Below are 24,467 nucleotides of genomic sequence, written 5' to 3'. Positions count from 1 at the left end.
GTTATCAATTAAACAGATGTGCAATATGTTTACTGCACCAACTGAAAGAAAAACAGTGTTATTTTTAGGTGAAAAAATTCCCTTTAGTATCTTCAGCTTCTCAGCCTTAAGCATGATCGTTGATAGTGAGTTGTTCAAACCACAAATGTAAATGAACACTGAGGTGATTATATTGTAAACTTGTATCCATTCTCCTCGGAAGAGTTAGCTGCATTTTTTCACAGCCACAGCCATCTCTGCTTCCTCATTCATCATTGAGACTCATATCAGTCTATTTGATTTGTAGGTCCACGATGATCAAGTTTGATTCAGTCCTCAGCCCATGCAAATATACGTTAGCTGAACTGGAAGAGGGCCACTGGATGGTAATGGAGCAGGTATGTTGACTGATTTCTCCTCTGTCCCTTCCCTCTCCTTAAACATTGCCAATTTCAGGCAACACAGATGTATCCAATAGTTCACGGTTGTTTTGCATCGCTAACTAATTTCTATGACAGAAGACTATACGTGATGGATGGAAGGGGTACGGGATCTGTATGGCAGACGCAGAGGTGGTGGTAAAATAGCACATTGACAGGACCCTGGAGACGATGTTGGATGGTGGTGAACTGGAGGAGCAGAGAGGGAAAGATGAACTTTTGACACTTTCAGTTTTAGTAATATTCTGTAATCCAAGATGGCATCGAAACATGGTGAAATTATCCACTTTTCACTGTACCTAGGTACAAGTGACAATATATTAAATAAATCTAAGGGCAACAGTAAGCCATTCGGCCTTCTGAGGCTGCTGTGCCATTCAATGGCATCAGTACTGGTCCTCTGTCTAAATGTTATATTCCCACTTTCTCTCCCTAAGGTTCCACTTTCAGCACAGAGTGTTGCTAGACATAGACATGCAGTGGGGAAATAAATATATTAACCTGATCTCCAAACTACACAGGTCTAATAAGACTTCCTCCTTCAGTACCTGTCACAACAACAACTTACATCTATATTGTGACTTCATAATAAAATGGCTTAAGGTGTACCACATGTTCTTTGCAAAGATAATTTGGCACCGAGCTATGCAGGGTGAAATTAGGCTGGAAGGCCAAAATCATGGTCAAAGAGATGGGCTTTACGGAGTATCTGGAAAGACAAAATAAAGTTGGTGATATTTAATGAATTAATTGTGAAGCTGAGAGGGGGGCAAGATAGATTATTTATGGCTCCCAATGGTGAAGTGATCAAAATTGGGGATGTTCAAGTGTACAGAATTAGATACTCAGACATCTTGAGGTATTCTGTGATTGGAGGAGATTACAGAAGATGGGGAGGCCACGGAGAGATCTGAAAACAAATATGATCATTTTAAAATAGAAGGATAACCATTTAATAGGCAGCCATGATAGGTCAGCAAGTACAGGGATGATAGGTGAATCAGTAAGAATGGCCACCAGTTTACGACGGTATAATGTGAGTGTCTGGCCGGGAATGTGTTGGAATTGTAAAGTCTGGAAATGAGAAAAATATAAATAAGAGTTTCAGCCTTAAATATGCTAAGGCAGGGATTAAATTAGGTAATGTACTGAATTGGAAATAGACAGTTTTAGTGAAGCCTTGGATATGTAGTTAGAAGCTGATCATGGGGTCAAAAATGACAAATATGATCCAGATTGGAACATTTCATTTAACCTCTGTGTCACTAGGGAAAAGAACGGAGTTAATGGCTAGAGCAAGTAGTAGAGACCAAAGACAATAGCTTTGCTCATTCCAATATTTAATTCGAAGAAATTCCTGCTCTTTCAACACTGGATGTTAGACCAACAAATTAAGGACAATAGAAGAATTGAGAGAGGTGATTTGTGGTTGCTATTGGGCTAGCTTTTTATTCCAGATTGAATTCAAATCTATCATCTACCATGGTGGGATTCAAACCCATGTCTCCAGAACAATAGTCCAAGGGTCTGAATTACTTATCCAATGACATTATTACTATGACACTGTCTCCCCCTATGATAATGGTTGTTGCAGATCTCTTTCTGTGGGGAACTGTCGACCTCTGGGACTGCTGGTCTTTCTGCACTCTGTGCTAATGTTGAGATCAGCTCTTTCTGACCCATAGTTTCTCTATAATTGCACTCTGACCAGCTCTCCAATACTTAGTGTTGGCAATGACTTGACAGTTTTATGATTATCACATTGGGTTTCTATCATTTCAACTTGATTTTGTCACTCACACTAGTTATTACTTTCTTTTCATTCATGGGATATGGATGCTGTATTTAATGCCTGTCCCGAGCTGCCCTTATGCAGGTGGTGGTGAGTTACCTTCTTGAACTGTTGCAGTCCTTATGCCGTAGTTACACCGACAATGCTCTTAGGGAGAGAGTCCCAGAATTTTCTCCTAGTGTCAGAGAAAGAAACAATACATTTTGAAGTCAGGATGGTTAGTGTTCTTATATGTCTGCTGTCCTTATCATTCTAGATGGTGGTGGTCCTGGCTTTAGAAGGTGCTGTCTAAGGAGCCTTGGTGAATTTTGACCATGTATATTATAGGTGGTATACACTCCTGCTACTGAGCATCGGAAGGGGTGGATGTGGTACCAATCATGTGCTGCTTTGTCCTGGAAGCTGTCAGGCTTCTTGACTGTTATTGAAGTTGCGGTCATCCAGACAATTCACACTCTTAACTTGTTCCTTGTGGGTGGTGGACAGGCTTTGGGGAGTCAGATGTGGGTTACTCAGTTCTAAGCCTCTGACCTGCTCTTGCAGTGATTGTATTTATATGGCTAGTCCAGTTCATTTTCTGGTCAATGGTAACCCCCAGGATGTTGATAGTGAGAGATTCAGTGATGGCGGCACCATGGAAAGTCAATGGACGATGGTTAGATTGTTTCTTATTGGAGATGGTCATTGTCTGGCATTTGAGTGGCCCAGATGTCATTTGCCTCTTTTCAGTCCAAGCCTGGATGTGGTCAAGCTCTTCCAGCATCTGGACGTGGACTGCTTCAGTATCTGAGGAGTCACAAAATATGCTGAACATTGTGTAAGCATCAACAAACATCCCCACTTCTAACCCTATGATGGAGGGAAGGTCATCGATGAAGTAACTGAAGATGGTTGGGGCTGGGAGACTACCCTGAGGTACTCCTGCAGAGATGTCTGAGAGCTGAGATGACGAACCTTCAGCAACCACAGCCATCTTCCTAAGTACCAGGTATGACTCCAACCAGCAGAGTGTTTGCCCACTCATACCTATTGATTCTAGTTTTGCTAGGGCTCCTTAATGCTGTCACAAGCACTGCACTGACCGGTGTAGTCCTTAATCTTAAGGCTCAGGTTTGTCCAGTACAGCACTTCTGTTTTCTTCCTCAGACTAAATGTGATTCCTTCAGGGTTTGCATGGATGCATTTCGGCATCTCTTTTTTTCATTTCTTTAGGATAATAGCTTTATTTCCTTTGCACAGCTGTCAGCTTGGGCTATCATTTTGTCTTTGTATGTCCAATAGTCTCTTATGCCGACAGGTATATCCTTGATACTTCCAGGCCATCCTTTCACCCCGACTTCCTGAAGAACTTCGAGAGCTGCATCTTGTGTAATTTGCTGTGATTTGTCCAAGATACTTTCTTTCATATTCGATGAGAAAATTCTTACAGTGGGTCTGAGCGAAACAAACACAGAGTGCTGGAGAAGCTCAGCAGATCTGGCAACATCTGTGGGCAGAGAAACAGAGTTATCAAAATAAAATTATTTTGTCTTGTCTGAGTTAATATTATGGAGCAGCGGAAATGCCTAACAGCATATGCAACCATCTGTATCTCCTGAATAATGTCCACAATGTAGTTAGGAAACTACTGCTTTCATCTAGCTTCACTTACCAGTAAGCTTCACTTACACTTTGCATCAAGCTAGTCAAGACCTTTACCTTGGCAAGTTGTGGCAGAATTGCTTCAATGGTTGGCATGGGGTGGTGAAATCTCTTCTTTCTTGACATCATTTGCATCTATGCATTCTCTCAATTTTCCAGTTTTTGTATCTGCTACCACAAACTACTATGTTGCTAATCAATCTGTAGTTGTTATTACTTTCTTGACACTTTCCTTCTCTATTTCTTTTATCTTGTCTTTCAGGTTGGCCTCAATCTGTCCATAAGACCATAAGACATAGGAGCAGAAATTAGGCCATTCGGCCCACCAAGTCTGCTCTGCCATTCAATCATGGCTGATGAGTTCCTCAACCCCATTCTCATGCTTTCTCCCTGTAACCCTTGATCCCCTTGATAATCAAGAGCCTGTCTATCTCGGTCTTAACTCTGTACTCAATGACCCGGCCTCCACAGCCTTCTGTAGCAGTGAATTCCATCAATTCACCACTCTCTGGCTGAAGTAGTTTCTCCTTATCTCCATCCTAAAAGGTCTTCCCTTTACTCTAAGGCTGTGCCCTCTAGGGGTCCTAGACTCTCCTACCTATGAAAGCATCTTCCCAACATCCACTTTGTCCAGGCCAATCAGTGTTCTGAAAGTTTCAGTTAGATCCTCCCTCATCCGTCTAAACTCCAATGAGTATAGTCCCAGAGTCCTCAAACGTTCCTCATATGTTGAGCTTTCCATTCCTGGGACCATTGTCGCGAACCTCCTCTGAACCTGCTCCAGGGCCAGTACATCCTTCCTGAGATAGGGGGCCCAAAACTGCATGCAATACTCCAAATGTGGCCTGATCAGAGTCTTATCAAGCCTCAGTAGTACATCCCTGCTTTTATATTCAAATCCTCTCAAAATAAATGCCAACATTGCATTGTCACAGTGGGTCAGACAACATCCATGGAGAGAGAGCAAGCTAATGTTTCAAGTCTACGTGACTCTTCATCAGAGGTGATAAAGAGTCACCTAGACTCGAAACGTTATCTTACTTTCTCTCCACGGGTGCTGTCTGACCCATTGTGATCTCCAGCATTTTTTGTTTTCAGTATAGATTCCAGCATCTGTGGCAATTTGCTCCTACTTGGCCTCAGGCTGTGTTGGTCTCACATTCTCATCCACTTTGAGATGCTATTCACCAGGAAGATTCCCAAGACCAACAAAAACATCTTTGTAATCTTGTAGGATCTGTTTGTTTATCAGTGGCTAGGGCTGTGAAAGGACGCAAGTCTCGCCTAGCACATTTAGGGTCATTACACCCTAGCTTTAGATTTACTTCAGCCATGATGAGTGGATTTTGCTTAACATTTACAATCTGGAACACACAATGTTCATTCATTGCATTGAGATTGCTGCTTAATTTGTCCTCTTGGCATGAGTATTATTCCATCATCTAACTTCAAACTTACTTTTGAGGGCTTCATTTTTGGGTCATCATCTTGAGCCACATCTTGGAAGTCTGTGAAATCTGTGACGTTGCATGAAGCACCATTGTCTATCTGTCACTTCACACTCACTTGATGCTGAAATTTTGAAGCATTATTTTATCATTGAGAGTGCCAATTTGTTGTATGGTGTAGAGTGATTCATCAGAACCATCAATTGAGATATTGGGGCGGCACTGTGGCTCAGTGGTTAGCACTGCTGCCTCACAGCACCAGGAACCTGGGTTTGATTCTATCCTGGGGTGACTGTATTTATGGAGTTTGCACATTCTCTGTGTCTGTGTGGATTTCCTCCGGGTGCTCTGGTTTCCACCCACAGTCCAAAGGAGTGCAGGTTAGATAGATTGGCCATGGGAAATGCACAGTTACAGTGATAGGGTAGAGGGTTGGGTCTGGATAGGTGCTCTCAGAGAGTCGGTCTGAACTCAATGGGTCAAATGGCCTGCGTCCACCATGAAGGGGTTCTATGATTCTCTCCAGCAGCCATTTTTAGAATCTAGTTTGCTTCTTTCTAGCTAATCACTGGTGTGCAAAGTGCTTGAACTTTTTGCAATTAGACTACTGTTTTCTCCACACTGGATACGCTTCCTTTTGTTTTTTTTTTAAGATGTCCTCCACAATACCTGCATCCTGTTCTCTGGCCTTGATCTTTCAGCTGTTTATTCTTGCAAATATTTCTTCCTTTACTCCAATCGGTTGTTTGTATTGAGTGTAATGCAATATGTCAACAGTATGCATGATGATGACGCAAGAGTAGCAAGAAACTCTTTGGGCTGCTTGTCAAAAGCATGAAGGTGGAGCAAGTTGCACGTGACATCAAGAAAGGTTTCGTCTATCATCCGATTCTCATCCCTTTTTTTTGCCATATCTCACCAGAGCCCACATTCACTCAGATCCCTATTGATTCTGCCCGTAGTTCTCCCATTTTCCTCTCCTTTTTCCTTTCCAAAACTGTAGATACTAACTGAAAACTTGCTGGTTTAACCAAAATAAAGTTAAATGAAATTGAATAAAATGTAGAAAAACACACGAAGCCTGCTGATGACCTACTGATTAGAAAGGTCACTGGTTTTAATGTGTTTCTGTGTTTTGTTGAAGGCATGTTATGTATGTTTATATCGAACGTTATAATTCAGCAATATTGAACTGAACTGTCATAGTCGCTCTGGAAAAACTAAAGTCTTGTTTAAAACAGACGCAGTGAATCAGATGCAACAATGTGGACTTTCTATCAGCTAAATTTCTGACGGTGACAGAATTGTACTGTGTAAATATTGTATGGTTGTTTGGATGAGAGGTCAAAGTTCATTAAACACAAATGATAAGTCCCTTTCCAGGGAAACGCAAGCAAATCCTAATGAGTTGACTGATCAATGTGGAAAACGTGCCAAGTTTGTGATATTTGCCAGTGCTCAAACTGATCACTCACTGCAGACTGGATAGTGTAAAAGTTTCAATATACTGCTTCTTTGTATGGGAAGAGTGTGTAAAACGTTTGCCCCATGGCACTATTAGCGAGCTCAGGAAAGAGGTCATTTGAACAACAGGCTGTGGGATAAAATTCCGATCTGATCTTTGGACAAGTCCACATAAAAAGGTACACTTGTGATTGTAAGCATCGTATGGGTAAGATTCCTGAAGTATTTTCTGCAGTGTCCTTTGCTTTAATAAAGAATAATGGTTATATTCTATTGTTAGAACTGTCTTGGGTTATTTATATCGAGAGTAAACCTGATGGACCAGTGAAAGTGGGTATAAAAGCTTACAAAGCCATTGTCATCATCAGACTTCCTACTGCTCTTGAAAAAGCCCACTCTTCTAACTTCCTTCCTCTGCATCTAACAATCTGACTGTTTTTGCCTGCACCCTGATTTTAAGAACGTTTATGTCTGAAACAGAACATGAAGGTTGGAGTATACAATGGGTGCAAGGAAGAGGGGCAGGGGCCAGAAAATGGGACATAGGAGTAGGTTGTTCAATTCCTGGAACCTGATCTGCCATTCAATTAGACTGTGGCTGATCTGTACCTGAAATCCAGTTACCTGGCTTTGTTCAATGTCCCTTGACCCTGAACCAATCCAAAACCTATCACTATCAGTATTGAAAAATTTAATTGACTTGTAGTATCCTCAAACTTTTAGATGAGAGTTCTGTATATCCACCATCATGTAAATTCGAAAGCAATTTCTGATATCATTCCTGAAAGTCCTATTATTGTGATTGTCCTTGACCTTATAAAACCACAACTCCAAGGAAGGGTTACCAGCGATAGCACAGTGAGCATCCGTCACACTCCAGCAATTGAATTTTGTTATAGATCAAAACTATCTTCAATGAGGATAGCAAATTCAATCACTGACCAGAAACCTGAAATTTACTCCATCCATTTCTCCTGACCTGGCCCTTCTACACTCCTTCCATCACCACTTCCCATGCTTATCCTCCACCCACCATGACTCTCAATTCTTCCCCTTTCCACCTCACTCCTGCTCACCACACACCTCCCAATCCTTCCACTCACCTCACAGCTTCCTTGCCAGCATCTTAGCTCCCAACTCTGTTCTCTTTCTCCTCTTCACAATTCTATGCCCTTCTTTATTGAGTGCCTAACACAAGGTTCTGGGTTAATCATGTGGGAAAGTATAGGGTTAAACATTCTTTTTTATATTTGCCTTTTGGGGTATCGGTGTTGGTGGCTGGACCAGCATTTATTGTCCATTTCCATTGCTCTTGGGAAGGTGGTGGTGAGCTGCTTTCTTGAACTGCTACAGTCCATATGCAGTTGGTTGACCCACAATGCCCTCAGGGAGGGAATTCCAGGATTTTCACCTAGCGACAATGAAGGAAGGAATGGCAATATATTTCCAAGTCAGGATGGTAAGTGGCTTGGAGGGAAACATGTGGGTGTATCTGCTACCCTTGTCATGTATCTGCTGCGCTTGTCCTTCGAGTTGGAAGTGGTGTGGGTTTGGAAGGAACGGGGTTTAAGGATCTTTGGTGAAATTCTGTAGTACATTTTTCAGACACTACACACTGCTGCTACTGAGCATCAGTGGTGGAGGGAGTGGATGTTTTTGGATGTGGTGCCAATCAAGATGCTGCTTTGTCCTGGATGGTGTCCAACTTCTTGAGTGTTGTTAGAGCTGCACACATCCAGGTGAGTGGGGTGTATTCCATCACACTTCTGATTTGTGCCTCGCAGATGGTGGACAGGCTTTGGGAGTTAAGATGTGTGTTAACCATCGCAGTATTCTTAGCCTCTGACCTGTTTTCGTAGCCACTGTGTTTATGAGATAAGTCCTTTTGTGGTCAATGGTAACCCCCAGGATGTTGATAGTGGGGAATTTCAGTGATGGCAATACCATTGAATGTCAAGATGCAGTGGTTAGATTGTCTTTTATTGGCAATGGTCATTGTCTGGCACACGTGTGGCGTCAATGTTATTTGCCATTTATCAGCCCAACCCTGGATATTGTCCAGATCTTGTTGCATTTAAACATGGACTGCTTCAGAATCTGAGAAGTAATGAATGATGCTGAATATTGTATAATCATCGTGAACATCCCCACTTCTGACCTTATGATGGAGGGAAAGTTATTGATGAAGCAGCTGAAGATGGTCGGGCCAAGAACACTACCCTGAAAAACTCCTGCAGAGGTGTTCTGGACCTCAGGTGACCTCCAATAACCATAACCAGGTATGACTCCAACCACTGGAGAGTTGGCCCACAATACCCATTGATTCCAGTTTTGCTAGGGCTCCTTGACATTGCAGTCAGTCAAAAGTGGACTTAATGTCAAGGGCTTCCATTCTATCCTCACCTCTGGAATTCGGTTCTTTTGTCTATGTTTGACCAAGGCTGTAATGAAGTCAGGAGCTGAGTGGTCCTTGTGCAACCCAAACTAGGCATCACCGAGCAGGTTATTGCTGAGCAGATGCTGTTTGATAGCACTGTTGAAGACACCTTCCATCACATTAATAAAGATTGAGAGTAGACTGATGGGGCAATTATTGGCTGAATTGGATTTTTTGTGCTTCTTCTGTACAGGACATACCTGGGCAATTTTCTACATTGTTGGGTAGATGCCAATATTGTAACTGTACTGGAAGAGCTTGGCAGGAGGACAAGTTTTCAGTAGTATTGCTAGAATTTTCTCAGGGCCCATAGCCTTTGTGACATTCAGTGCCTCCAAATGTTTACTGATATCACGTGGAGTGAATCAAATTGGCTGGTATCTATAATGTGGGGGACCACTGGACGAGGCCGAGATGGATTATCCACTTGGCACTTCTGCCTGAAGATTGCAAATTAGCAATGAACCTAAGTCCAGAAATAATTATTAGTTGATGCCAGGCCTGGGTGTTAGAAGCTATGATGAGAGGTGATTAGTAGCAGAGGAATACAAAGGAATTTTCTGGTTAGTTATTGACTAAAGTGAGATAGTGTTTTGGTAAATAGTGCCACACTGGTGCTGGGTTCTTACAATCATTTGCGATCATTTTCTTGCATGAAATTTTTTGCACTTGGGCTATGAGTAGAATGTCTACCAAAAATTACATTTTCCTTTTCTTTATTCAAACATCACTTCATTTGAAAAAGATTTGTTACCTTCAAGTGTGCCTCAGCAATAGCAGCTAATGCAGCAGCAAGCTGTAACACTGGAGGGCACTGTCACCCTAGAAATCTGATCAAATATGGTATTGTTGCATAGTGCACATAAACCATGAAACTCTAAGAGAAAACAAATAAAGAAATATTCAGTGCTCAGTCCCATCAGACTCTCATCTCCACTAGATCCTCTATGATTTACCCTGTGAATCTAGAAATTTTGTTTGCAATTTTCAAATCACACCCGTCATCCCTCAGTGATGTGGTGCTGCTTTAGATGTGCCCTACTCTCCTCCAAGGTCTCCTTGTCCCCGTGATCCTTCAACCTCCAGATTCTCTTTGCTCCTTATGCTTGTTCATTGCTGCTTCCTCACTCCTACTCTTCAGAATTTTGATACATCTCTGCCTTGTTGCCTCCTTCCCTCCGTCATTGCCTGCAAAAATACCCCCTCTCCATTCTGCAACTGCTTTTCCTCCTGTTTGATTTCACAGGCACGTCCCTTGTCATTATGACATGTTCGGGAGACGTCTTTTTGCATGACTGAACTGTAATGTGAATGGAGAGAATCAGAGTAGAAAAGTGATAGATGAATAAAGATGGTTAAAAAAAGTTACATTTTAAAATTTATAAACCTCTACCTGAGCTGCAATCCAAATTGTCACCCGTATTTTCAGGGAAGATATATCTGCGACTCCTCAAAAAGACGCAATTCTATTAGAAATTGTTTGCAATAGAATTAGGAGACTAATAGTTGTGTGTTCATATTAAAGCTTAGACATCATTGTGTACCATTTCAACAAAAGAATGCTCAATACATTCAAATATTTCCTATGTGTAGTTTTTAGTGGAGGATTCAGAGCTTTTGCAGCAGCAAATTTAATTATTAATGCTTAGATATCATTGTTTACCATTTCAGCAGAAGAACGCTGAATACGCTAAAATATTGTGCAATATTTTAGTGTATTTGGTATTCTTCTGCTGAAATGGTAAACAATGATACCCGAGTGTTAATAAATAAATTTACCAAATATCTAGTTGTGGGGCTGAACTTTTAGGCTCCTATGAGGGCAGGGTGAGTATGAAACTTCAAGTTGCCAGTTGGCATGTACGTTACTTGGCATCAGCCCGTTCCTCCCACTTCCCTCTATCCCCCAACCCTCTCACCACCGCCAACCAAGTCTGGGTAGTCTGTTGACCGAGACTGACTGGAGATTTCCAAAAGGTGTGAGGAACATATATTTGTGAAGTTAAAGAAGTTGGAGGGAGGGGGGGAGGAGAGAGAGCGAGAGAGTGAGAATACCTCCAAGAGAAGACACCTTCGCTTTCACTTATTTGCAAAGGCAGCCTTTTCTCTTCATCTGGAGATCTTTCTACTGGTCGTCTAAAAGACCACATGCGATCCTTAATTTTATGACCATTATTTGACTGACTGAGTGAAAACCACAGATGAGTGACTGTTCCCGACATGGTGTGGGCTTCTGATCCCTGTGTGAAACCCGAAAGAACTGCAGATGCTGTAAATCAGGAAAAAAAACGGAAGTTGCTGGAAAAGCTCAGGTTAACCTTTCGGGTCTGGTGACCCTTCCTCTGAGATCTGAGGAAGGGTCACCGGACCTGAAACGTTAACTCTTTTTTTTTCTTCACAGATGCTGTCAGACCTGCTGAGCTTTTCCAGCAACTTCTGTTTTTGTTCCTGATCCCTGTGTGACCCTGATTTCAAGTTCCATGAGGAAGATCCTGTCCTAGATGTTTGAGAAAATTAATGTACTTCTGTGAGGCAGAATTTATTTGAGAGATCTGCTGCAGCCAGCACTACAACAGCTTTGAATAAACTAATAACTAACATCTAATAAGCAACAAATCTAGAACATAATTCAGAACATAAACAGTGTACTGCCTTTATCATGAGAGTGAAATAGGCAGAAATATAAGGGGTACAATATGGAGCTTAAGAATGTAAATCACTAGCAATGGCTCTCAGGCAGAAACTTGCTAAGCGGTTGTGAAATTGCCATGGTAATTTAAAATGTATAAAATGGAGATAATACTTTACAAGATATTTTATCTTGCAACTCCCCTGATTTGCCAAACCCCTTATTATGCATTTGGATCATGTTTCTCACTACTCCCTAATATCCTATTTGTGATTTTTGGCTCAAACATGTTAAATGTAAGAAATAAGCTCCCTCCTTTCTTCAATAGTGCAGTTACATTTGCAGCTTTCTAATTTGTTGAGAACTTTACAAAACGTGGGAAACTTTGGAAGATTAAAAACAAGGCATCTGTTATATCTATATCCTGTGATAGTCCAGAACGCATGTCCAGGGATATGTCTGCCTTTGATCACATTTATTTTCCTTGTATTTTTTTTCTCTCACAAACATGATTATTTTAAATTCCTCCCTACCTTTTGCCCTGATTTTCAAGTATTCAGGTTTTTTTGAATCTTCTATTTGTTCAAAGTCTCTGTCATTTCTTCATTTCTTTTTATTAATTCCCTAGTCCTACCCTCCAAGGGACGGATATTTACTTTAGTTCCTCTCTCCCTTTTAAATGTTCGTAGAAGCTTTTCGTTATTCTTATATAGCCTGCTAGTTTTCTTCTATACTCCAATTCTTCTCCCTTTTTGTTTTAATCATCTTTTGCTGTCTTCCAAATTCTTCTCAGAAACTGTGGGCTACTATTAAACCTTGCAGCATTTCATATGTCTCCCTTCAATTTGATTTCAATTCAGTCTTCCACAGTGAACACATATATAAAAGTTCAAAGTCTGTCATTTCCTTATTTTTTATTATTAATCCCCTGGTCTCACCCTCTAAGGGACAGACACTTACTTTAGCTACTCTCTTCCTTTTAAATGTTCATAGCATCTTTTCTTTTTTTAAAAAAGCCTGCTAGTTTTCTTCTGTACTTCAATTCTTCACCATTTTTGTTTTAATCATCTTTTGCTGTCTTCAAAATTCTTCCCAGAAACTTTGGGCTACCCATTAATCTTTGCAGCATTGTATATGTTTCCCTTCAATTTGATTTCATCCTTAACTTCCTTAGTTAGACAGGATGGTGTATCCTTCCCTGTTCTGTTTGAGACAGTAGTTTCCACCAAAATTTCTCACCTTCAAACTGAAAGTGAAATTTTACAATGTTATGATGACTTTTCCCTAGAGGATCCTTTATCATAATGTCATTAAGTAATCCATTTTATTACCTATTACCAGATCTAAATTAGTCCATTCGCTCTTGGTTCAGCATATATTTCCTACGGAAATGACCCAAATATACTCCAAGAGTTTATCCTCCAGGTTACCTCTGTCAATTTAATTCAATCAATCTATAAGATTAAAATCTCCAGCAATCCCTGACAGTAATTGTAGTATCCTTCTTCCAACTTCCACGCACCCCGCGCCCCCATTATTTTTTGATTCAACAGCATACAAGTTAGGGGTCCATAAACATTTCCCAGCATTCAAATTTTATCTTTGCTTTGTCAGTCAACATCCAAACTAGTTTTGAGTTTTGATCTCCTGAACCATGCTCATTTCTCATTACTATACTGATAGCTACCCACCTGTTCTGTCTTTATTCCTGGCATAACAAAGTGTCAAATATCCTTCAATATTCAGGCCCTAACTATGGTTATTTTGCAAACATGTTTTTATAATGGCTATTGTATCATATTTATTTACTCTTATTTGTGGTAGCAATTTACTCATCTTGTTACAAATGCGGCATGGTTTCAGATCGAGAACATTTATAAACTCTGACTGTCTCCTTGTGACATAACTGCTGATGCATTCATCAGAATAAGGTGCAATATCAAAGTACCATGTGAAGGCATTCCATGGACCCTCCTGACTGCTGGATCCTGCTTAGGACGGCATTATTGTCACAGTTGCTGTGTGCAATGAAGACACAGAGAATTGGAAGAGGAACAGATGCTGCAGCAAATCCAAGTTCAGCAATAACCTGTAACAGCTGCTGAACAGTCTCCACATGAAGAGATTGCAGCTGAAGGTGCCCTCCGAATGCACGAAAGGTACAGGAGGCCCAGAGTATATCACCCTCAGTGCCATTTCCTCTAGATGAACAAGGTGGAGTGTTGCTAAAGACTGAGGATGCCCTGGGGTGTGGTCACTGAACTATGCTAGCTGCTGGAGCTGGACCTACAACATGAAGGAGGGGGTGGCTATTCTATCCTGATGGCTGTCAAAGTGACAGCTACATTGAAAGATTATGTGACTGGCTCCTTATAAGGAACCACTGGGGACCAGTGTGGGACCTGTCAATCATGGCACTGTGGCCTCACCACTAAGGACCTGGGTTTGATTCCAACTTTGGGTGACTGTCTATGGGGAGTTTACATGTTCTCCCCTTGTGGGTTTCCACTGGGTCCCCTGGTTTCCTCCCACAATCCAAAGATATGCACATCAGATGGATTGGTCATGTTAAATTGCCTCCGTGTTCAGTGATGTGCAGGCTAGGTGACTTAGCCATGATAAATGTGGGGTTACAGGGACAGCGTTGGGGGTGGGTCTGGGTGGGATGCTCTTTGGAGGATTGGTGTAGACTCGATGAGCCAAATGGCCTCTTCCCACACTGTAGTGATTCGAAGAAATGTTATCAAGGTTATTAATGCAGTTTGGGCTAGATCACACCACATTATCCTATTACTCTGCGATGAGGTCAGTACTACACCCTGGGCTATGGGCTTTGCCAATATAGCTGGCTTCCCCCTGGTGCAGGGTGCTATAGACCATACACCCGTTATACTGAGATAGCCATGTCATAGTGTGACGGAGTTCATCAATGGTAAAGGATTCCATTCCATTATCATGCAAGTGATCTGCACCAGGTCTTGAAAGTCTATGCTTGGAGCTGCCATGGTGCCTACTTCCTTGAGAACTCTTAGCTTTCTGCTGCATTTTATGGGCCAAGTACCTCACAAGGATGGGTACTCGGGGACAAGGACTGCCTTCCTCAACCATTACATAGCTGTCTGATTGAGGCTGATTGTTGGTACAATGCAGCCCATTCTTCGAGCAGTGAGATGGTTGAGTAGGTAATAGGCTTCCTGAAGATGGGTATCTGCTACTTGCAATAGTTTGGGGGTAGGGGAAGAGGAGAACAGCTCACAGTACATCCTGGACAGTGTGTGTTGTATAGTACTTACTTGCATGATGTGCTTTGCAGGACTGGAGTGAGCTAAAAGGGGAAGAGATGAAGCCTGTCGAGCTGGGCGATAAGGAACAGTCTTGAGGAGGATGATGAGGACATTAAATCATAGAATCCCTACGGTGTGGAAATAGGCCCTTTGGCCTAACAAGTCCACACGGACTCACAGAGCATCCCACCCAGACCCATCCCCCTAATCTGCACTTCCCTGAACACTATGGGCAATTTAGCATAGCCAATCCACCTAGCCTGCACATCTTTGGACTGTGGGAGGAAACCGGAGCACCTGGAGGAAACCCACACAGGCGAGGAGAGAATGTGCAAACTCCACTCAGACAGTTGCCCAAGGGTGGAATCGAACCTGGGCCCCTGGCCCTGTGAGGCAGCAGTGCTAACCACTGAGCCACCATGTCACCCCAATAGGGGGAAAGCAGGAGGAACATCACCTTCTGCCTGACAGAGTGCAGCAGTGTCAGGTGCTAAAAACCAGGCAGAACTTAATTGTCACCCAGTTCCAGTATGTGTGAAATGAGAGCTGTATCTTTCACTGACTGGCAAGACAAGCAGACCATTTATCTTTGCCTGATTTCTGTTAGCATTTGCTGTTGATGAATAAAAATAATTGGTTTGAAATGTTTGAAGGCCCGACTGTATATGATGGCCCACATTGAACAATGATAAGATGCTGGGCTACAGTGGGCACGGGGGGAACAGTAGCAATGACTTCAACAGGAGTATAAGATAGGATGTGACTGAGGACAGTTAAACTGTGTGGCTTGGTGCTTGAACAGCAATAGTGACAATTTGCAGTTATGTGGGAAAGGAAGCATTAGCTGTGCCACCAATGTGCTTTATTGCTTTATGCCTGCTGTTTCACTTCATTGATGGTGAAGGGCAACTTGGAATTGCCAGCACTCAACTGGGTGCATGGCTGGGGGTCAAAGATGGCTGTGGCACCAGGATAGCCTGCTAGTGGTGTGTATTTCTGCCTACGGTGAGTGTGAAAATTGGGCTAGCATCAGAACAGCGGAGTGCCATGGGGTGTTGTACCTGATTAATGAAGTGAGTTTGGGATGATAGCATGAGAAAACTCACCAGGCCTCCAGGAGAGAAACCCTCTATGAAACCCAATAAAAATGACAGTCGGCTGATTTTTGGTAAAATTGAGCACTGTGGGTCGGTGAATTTTTAGCCTTCTGTGAAGCTATAGTGACAGACAGGCTAGAAGCAAGGACTGCACAAACCAAAGTACATAAATAGGAATTCAGTATCAACACCGAGAAAGCTAATACAAATAAAAAACGGATTTGATTGAAATAATCTTATTTACTGGACCGACACTACATTTACAACAGTTTTAATAAGGCACACACAAGCTATACTAGAATCGAGTGAGCTGTTTCCTCTTAGGCAGTGGATATAACGTCTGATCATGTTTGATCTCTCCTAGCTTTAAAATGTCACTTTTAAGATGCTGGAATGAAAGGCGAGTCTGGCTTTACTGCAGCTGTTGGTCTTATGTCTTCAGCTGAGGGAAAGTTTTCAGTCGCAATAGGAGGCTGCTCAGAGAGTTAATAGAACTACAACCCCATTTAAGAGAATAAAAGTCTGTGACCTGGGTTGGCTTGAAAGGCCACCATGTGATCTGTATTAGGTCAGTCTGAGGTATTGAGGCTGAGCAATACGACAGCCTGCACTTGTAGATAAATGGCCTATTCATTTCATATCGAGAAACAATCCCTAAACATAGTTTACTGCATGGTGAAAGAAAGAAGCATTTGCTGATGCTGACTGCTCCTGTCCTGACCCTGAGTGAGAATGGAATTAAACTGAGAGGCTCTGTGATTGTAAAACTGTGTAAAAGACACTCCATTTGTTACAGGATCTGATGAAGTGAAGAGCAGTTCACATGTACAAGGCCATCCTTCACTTCCTTTTGAAATGTGTGGAAAGATACTGTTGCATTTTTTTCCCCATACCTCTACTATGATTAATGTGCAGTATCAGGACATGAGGTGGTGCTAGAGGGCCGTGGGTGGAAGGTTGCCTGTCTTGCCTTGGCTGGGCTTTATGCAGATTGTTCATTTTGTTCGCATTTCTTCTCTGTTACTACTAACGTGCTGTGAAATGCCAGAAGAGGTGTGTGAACAATTTACACTAGTTTGCTTACCTTTGCAAATGAGACTTCTGGTAATTTTTCGTCATTGGATAAATTTTGCATGAAATAAGTACAAGTTTGAAATTCCACCCAAGAAGAAAGAAGCACAAGGAACCAGAAATCTGAAAATAGAAATCAAGAAAAGAATGCTGCAACTAGAACGTGTTTGAGAAAACTTCACTGCACTTTGATTATAGTGTTCTATTTGGAGGTTGTATGTTCAGAGATTGACAAACATATAATTTTGGTTTGAATGACCTTCACAAATGCACTAACATGATTTTGAGTAAGTGATAATTGAAAGTTTATCAGTGCAACCTCATTGATAGTTTAAGAAAATGCAGTGTGAGTTCACTGATCGTTTGACCCCTAGCAGTAGTTGGTAGAGCTATAGTGCGATAATGTTAACAGTAGCTTGCATCTACTTAGGCTGTTAAATCTGGAAAACTGCCCCAGGAGTTTTACTGGACCTTTGATGAAGGAAAAAATATACAAAAGTAGACATTGGAAAGGATGTAGAATGTTAGGTGATGAGACTAGGAGGGAATAAAATGATGGATCTTGAGAAAATTGACTGAGATAGAAAAGGAGATTGAGATAATACATGTTACGCTGCTAAATACTGTATTAGCAATGATGGAGGTTAAAAGAGGAGGAGATGCAGAAAGCCACAGTTGAAGGTCCAGAGTGCTGAAGGGAATATTGCATCAGAGTGGGTGGGTTGAGGCAAAAGAAGGTGTGAAGATAAAGTTGAAACTTAAATTTGATACAATGTAGGTCAGAAAGAGGAAGAGGGAGGGAATAATTCATAAACAAGACTGAATGTAAAACAGAATATGGCTTGTTGGATTTTGGTCTCACAAAAATTCATGCAAAACGAAAGGCTAATGAGGGGCTTATTAGAGAACTTGAATCCAGAAATGATAAAGGAATGGGTAATGGTTTCAGTGAAGGAGCGTAAGTTAACAGAATTTTGATGATGTCAAGATGTTTGAAAGTTAGATCTGGATTGATCAGGACACTGAGGTTTTCCACAATCTCACTAAACTAAAGTCGGGTGGCATGGTGGCTCAGTGGTTAGCACTGCTGCCTCATAGTGCCAGTGACCCGGGTTCGATTCCACCTTCAGTTGACTGTGCGGAGTTTGCACATTCTCCCCGTGTCTGCATGGGTGTCCTCCCACAGTCTAAAGATGTGCAAGCTGGGTGGATTGGCCATGCTAAACTGCCTGCAGTTTTCAGGGATGTGTAGATTAGGTGGGTTATAGGGGGATAGGTCTGGGTGGGATGCTCTGAGGGTCGATGTGGACTTGTTGGGCTGAAGGGCCTGTTTCCACACTGTAGGGGATCTATATATAAAGTGAACAGTTATGAAAAGAGATGAAGGCAAGAGAATGAAGCTAATGGAGTGAGTTGAAAATAATAGCTGCAGCTTTTCTGATGTTCAATCAAGATTGCCACATATCTCAAATTATTGTCAGGAAGGAAATTTATCAGTTCAGGAGGGTTTATGGGTTCAAAAGAAATGGTGAAGAAGAGCTTAGTCTGGTTAACATATACAATATAAAAGCTGTTCTCCAAGTGACTCATTCTAACTCATGCTCCATTTGAAGACAGTTTCCCACTAAAGATGCAGTGTGAGTTCACTTTTAAAGTTATAGGCTTATTAGAAAATTAAAATTAAAATTAAAATTAATTAAACTGGGCTTATCCAATTGCTCAATCAGTTTATGTGGCGAGTCCTTGATTTGATCCCTGGTTGATTTCAACTCATGCTAGGGGATTTCCAACTGGCTACAGCACAACTGGGTAATGGAGGGGATGGTTCAATGACAGTTCTCTGTGTATATTGTTATCCAGCAGCTTTGATAATATTCCATAATGGTGGAAATGAGAAAAAGACAGGATTGGACTACTGTCAAGACTCACATGAATAATGGTCACTTTGATAAGGTTCAGACAGACATCCATCTCTCATGTAAGTCATCCAAGCTAAGAGTTACAGCCTGTAGTGTGGAGAGGGGAGAAGATGCTAAGTGAATGCCTTGGAAAATTCAATGGAATGAATTGATAATAGATTTCACTGCACAGGGCTGGGAAACTGAGGACAGTGGGCTGTACAAAATACTGATCCTTCAGACTATAGGTACATTCATAATTTGTCAATATGGGACAAAGATCATTCATTGCTAACTAACAAAATATTTCTGGTTTCATCAGTGCTATTGCCAGCTATATGAATAACTTAAGGCCGTGAAACTATTTAAAAGGCAAGTCGCAAATGGCTGGGAAGCTACGTTTCACTTTCTGGATGGACCCTGTGCCAACAATATATTTGATGCCAGAAAAACACAATTTAACATACTAAATGTGCTCAGAAGATGCACAAAGGTCTATTGGATAACTGGTATCACTGACTTCGTCCAATTAAATGAAATTAATCTGTTCACTCAACCTTCCCAATTTCATTCCAGGCTTATTTTTGGAAGAGCCTCAATATTTGCAGTGGATCCTGAGCTGTTCAATTTTAACTCTCAGTGTTACACTTTTGCTTCTTGCAATGTTGTCAACTATCTCTTTTATGCAAACAATGCTTCTGAGTAGCTCTGTTTTGTGCAGATATTGAGCCAGCACAAGCCTGTGTTTTACACGATATTGGCTGAGCCATTGCTGAGGTCAAAGTCAAACTGTTTTGGCTACTTCAGACTTGATTGACGGCCAGATAAAGCTGACGTGGTTTAAAAACAAGTCATTCATAGGCAGGCAGCACTTGATGCTACCCCAAAGCCATCTGAATAGAACATAAGAACATAAGAACTAGGAGCAGGAGTAGGCCATCTGGCCCCTCAAGCCTGCCCCGCCATTTAATAAGATCATGGCTGATCTTTTTGAGACTCAGCTCCACTTACCCGCCCACTCACCATAGCTATAGATAATATCGATTGATAAACTAGATGCTTAATAACTCTTACAATATTAACATTACTTTAATGCTGAATTAATAATTACACAGTATGGATGAGATGATTATTCTGGTTGATATGTGTCCAATAATCACACTTAAAGAAGAGCTGGATAACCTATACAGATTTAGGATTTGGAATGTTACTCATTCCAGGGAGTAGGTAAAAATTGTGTTATTGTGTTGAAAGAACCAAGACTGATGTTAATCAATAGTTGATTTTATTTTCATTCTTGAAACAAATCCAATAAATTTCTGATATGGATACAATGGTCACATTTTAAATTTGACTCCTCTGCTTCCAGGTCTAGAGATTGTAACAAGGTCAGCCAGGTGGGCCTCATAGAATGAGAGTTCCCTGATTGGAGCTGTTACTCTGGTCCAGCACCTCCCCCACATTTGAGAGAATTACTGGGTAAACCCTGGACTTGCTTAAACGTTGACACTGCAGTCCTCACATGGGCTCAATGTCCTTAGCCATTGTAGACACCCATCCAAATTGCCTCGACATGCATAGAGTCCCATCTGTCAAACATGGGGACAAATGTTTCTATTGGATAGAAAACACACATCTTTTGTGATACCTGGACTCCTGGAAGTGTTGGTTACAGATAATAGGCCATCATTTACCAGCAGGGAATTGGAGTATTCCCTGAAGTTGAATGATATTTGACATATAGGACAGCTCCATACCATCCATCATCCAATAGCGTTGCAGAAACTTTGAAGACAGACTTAAAGAAACAGCCTACAGCTTCAATAGATACCCAAATGTCCTGGTTCCTATTTGATTATAGGACCACCCCTCATGCAACTACAGAGATAGCTCCCACACAGTTGTTAATGGGGAGAAGACTCTGCACCAGGTTAAATCTGATCTTCCTGGACCTGGGTGGAGGGCAGGATGGTGAAATGGCATCAGGAAAGCCAATGCCAGGCACAAAACTCCGCTAAGTAAGAGATACTGTATACTTTAGAGGACGAAGTTTAGTGTAGGAACCATGGGAATGGCCCTGTGTGGGTAAGAGGCATGGTCGATGTGAGGTCAGGTCCAGTGAGATATAAAGTGAAGGTAGGTGCAACGGTCCTGAACAAGCAGGTGGACCACATGAAAATTGCAAACTTGCAAATCGTGCAGTAACAAAATGTGACAAGCTCCTTGACAGCCTTTCCGACTCTTCTAGAAACTGTAGGTCTTCCAACTCCATTAAGCGTTGAAGATACCTTGGAATATGAGAAGGACACAGTGGTGTCGCTGCCTTGATGCCTTTGCTGCCTGAAGAAGAGAATGAATTTCTTCTGAGATGCTCTGGGCACAAGAGGCGAGCTAATCTACGTTGCATGCCTCCTGTATCAAAGGCAGATTTCAAGGAACCTGGCCTGGAGTTAAACGCCCCAGGAGGAGCTACAAAAAAAGAACCGACCTATGTTCTCAGAAGTGGAAGGATGTAGCGATTATAATGAAGTCCGCCAGGTGGACCTCATATCAGCTCTGATGATCTTGACATCAAATGTTAGCTTGCTCTCGCTCCCTGGACGCTGCCTGATCAGCTGTGATTTCCAGTATTTTTTGATTTCAGTACAGATTCCAGCATCTGCAATAATTTGCTCCTGCATTGTGTCTCAAGAGATTCTTGTAAGGGCATGCTTGTTTTTCTTCATTTATTTACAGGATCTGGGCAATACTGGATAGGCAAGCAGTTATTGCCCTGAATAGGGAATGGTGAGCTGCCTTCTTGAACCACTCGACCTGTGGCTCGAGCCAGGGATAGGAACTCTTAATGTCATAGTATCCCATGCCACGAGCTTCACAAGGATCATAAAGGTCTACACTCAGTGTGATCATACCAGGTTCCAAATGGTCAACTTCAATTAGGGTCTAGACTTAGGCCTTGAAGATTTTGTGTTTCAAGTGGCCTTCCTTTACAGGATGGATAGAACACTGGCCTCTTTGAGTGCCCTAGACTTTTTCCTGAGTTTGAAAACATCCATCATTTACATTTGAACTCAGGTGCCTTGCCAATTTTGGCAGAATCAAAAGCAGAGGTCTTAGGGCATGGAAATGTATCGTCTATGCTGGGATGCACTCCTAAGTTCATCTGATAATATACTTTGTGTTGTACAGCACTGAGCCAATGCAAGACTACCACAATGGTTTGATCCATTCAAAATGAATTCACATTTCTGTGTACCCTGTGTTATTCAGTGAATTGAACCAAAACAAATTCAGTTAAATATGGTGGCTCAGTGGTTAGCACTGCTGCCTCACAGTACCAGGGATCAATTCCAGCCTCGGGCAACTGTTTGTGTGGAGTTTGCACATTGTCCCTGTGTCTGCATAGGCTTCCACTGGGTGCTGCGGTTTCCTCCTACAGTCCAAAGGTGTGCAGGTTAGGTGGATTGGCCATGCTAAATTGCCCATAGTGTCCAGGGATGTACAGGTTAGGTGGTTTAGCCATAGAAAATTTAGGGTTACAGGATAGGGGGTGAGTTGGTGTGGGCTTGTTTGGCTGAGTGGCCCGTTTCCACACTGTATGCATTCTATGAAATACTATCAATCATCAAATTGATTATTACTGCATACTCCAAATTGCACACTATTAAGTATGAACTAACAATACACTGTTGCAAAGCTTAAAGAAATGCAACAATAAAATGAATAAGATCATATTTCATCAAATTAATGTCTCATTGTTAATAAATCAGCATAGGCAGAACACTGTAAATTCTAGGAAGGAGCAGGGAAGACATCAATGCTTTAATGCACTTAAAACAGGGATAACTCTTGTTTACAACTTGTCAAGGACAAAGGTAATAGTGATTTTTATGTATTTTACGTAGATTTTTGCAGACAATGTTGTAATAACTGAGGATATGTGAAAGAAGGAAAACACATCAATGTTGCATCTTTCACAGTCTCAAGATGACGCAAAGCTCTTTCAAATTAAGCAAGTCCTTTGTGAAGTATATTCACACTCATAATGTGGGAAATGCTGCAGTAAATTTGTGAACAACAACAAAATGAAATAAAGTCTGGATAATGACCAGATAGAAAGGGGGTTTGATGGATATATATTTACTAGGATAAATTCTCTGCGCTTCTTTAAAATAGTTGGAATACAGAGCCTAAGCTTAACATCTCATCTGAAGGATGGCACCCCTGAAGTGTCACTTTCTCTCAGTAGAGCACTGATTTTTCTGCTTAAGTTATGAGTTCTAGATCCTGGAGTACAGTGTGTACTCACACATTTAGTTTTAGAGACTGTCACCACTGAGCTGAGACTGTCTACTGGAGAATTCCAAAATGTTTAAAATGAGTTCATGGGACCAGAGAGCCCAGATAATTTGTATCCCTTAATACTGAAGAAGATAGTGGGACAAAAAAGTCATAAAAGCCTGAAATGTAATTTGAAAAGAGAATTGAATTGAAAATTGTACTGAAGGCAGCACATGTTACACACCAGAATTTAGGGAGCAGATCCTTGAGTGGACAACTAAGTGGTAGAAAAGAGATAATCTAAATCATTGAGTTCTGTACCTGCCTCCATCCCAACCATCTGTAGTTTGACCATTAAAAAAAAAGGGAGAGTTTATCTCCATAGACAATGGACATAATTGTCTATTACATATGTGTCTGTAAATAAATAACAACGTATTCACAATATCACAGAACTTGTCATCACAAAATGTTGCTTATTTTTTTAATGATCACCCTGGTGCAACTCATTCATTTCTTGTCATACAGATGTGATGTCTGTTTATTCTCCATACAATCAGTTGAGGTCTTTCTTGGGGAAGATGCTGAGATGTCATGCCGTAATTGCTGTGAAAGTCCTTCCTAAAATTGACCCTATATTGCTCCTAAACTCGCTTGGATAATGATATATGAAGTCTATAAATGAACAACAGGTGTGTAAGCAAAGTATTGTTGCACTTCAACTTCACAAGTCATTTATCTAAGTCACATTTGTGTCAACATTTCAATTAAAACTATATATAATTTTGATTGGATGTTGTATAATTTTACAAAGTGGTGATTTAGTACTGAGATTATGATGAGATTCAGATATTTCTTTTCAATATCCCCACATCCCATCATAAGATATTGTTTACATTTTTTTCCACTAGGCACAAACTACAGCAGCTTATGGACTCATAGTTCTAGGAATAACGTTTTTAGTCACTTCTTTGTCTCTTTTTCACCAATGTGCCATATCTACATA

At 41.4% G+C, this 24,467-nt stretch overlaps 1 long non-coding RNA gene across 2 annotated transcripts in view; it reads left to right on the top strand.

Moving 5' to 3' along the window:
• The first annotated feature begins 260 nt into the window (after positions 1-260).
• Positions 261-24,467, top strand: part of LOC125485481 — a 139,126-nt gene continuing 114,919 nt past the window's right edge. For both annotated transcript variants that reach the window (XR_007264206.1, XR_007264205.1), the window contains exon 1: positions 261-377. This is a non-coding gene — a long non-coding RNA (uncharacterized LOC125485481). The remainder of the gene's footprint in view (positions 378-24,467) is intronic.

The sequence above is a fragment of the Rhincodon typus genome, chromosome 19, assembly GCF_021869965.1.
Source record: "Rhincodon typus isolate 14 chromosome 19, sRhiTyp1.1, whole genome shotgun sequence".
Lineage (NCBI taxonomy): Eukaryota > Metazoa > Chordata > Chondrichthyes > Orectolobiformes > Rhincodontidae > Rhincodon > Rhincodon typus.
This window is presented reverse-complemented; position numbering and strand designations above follow the sequence as displayed.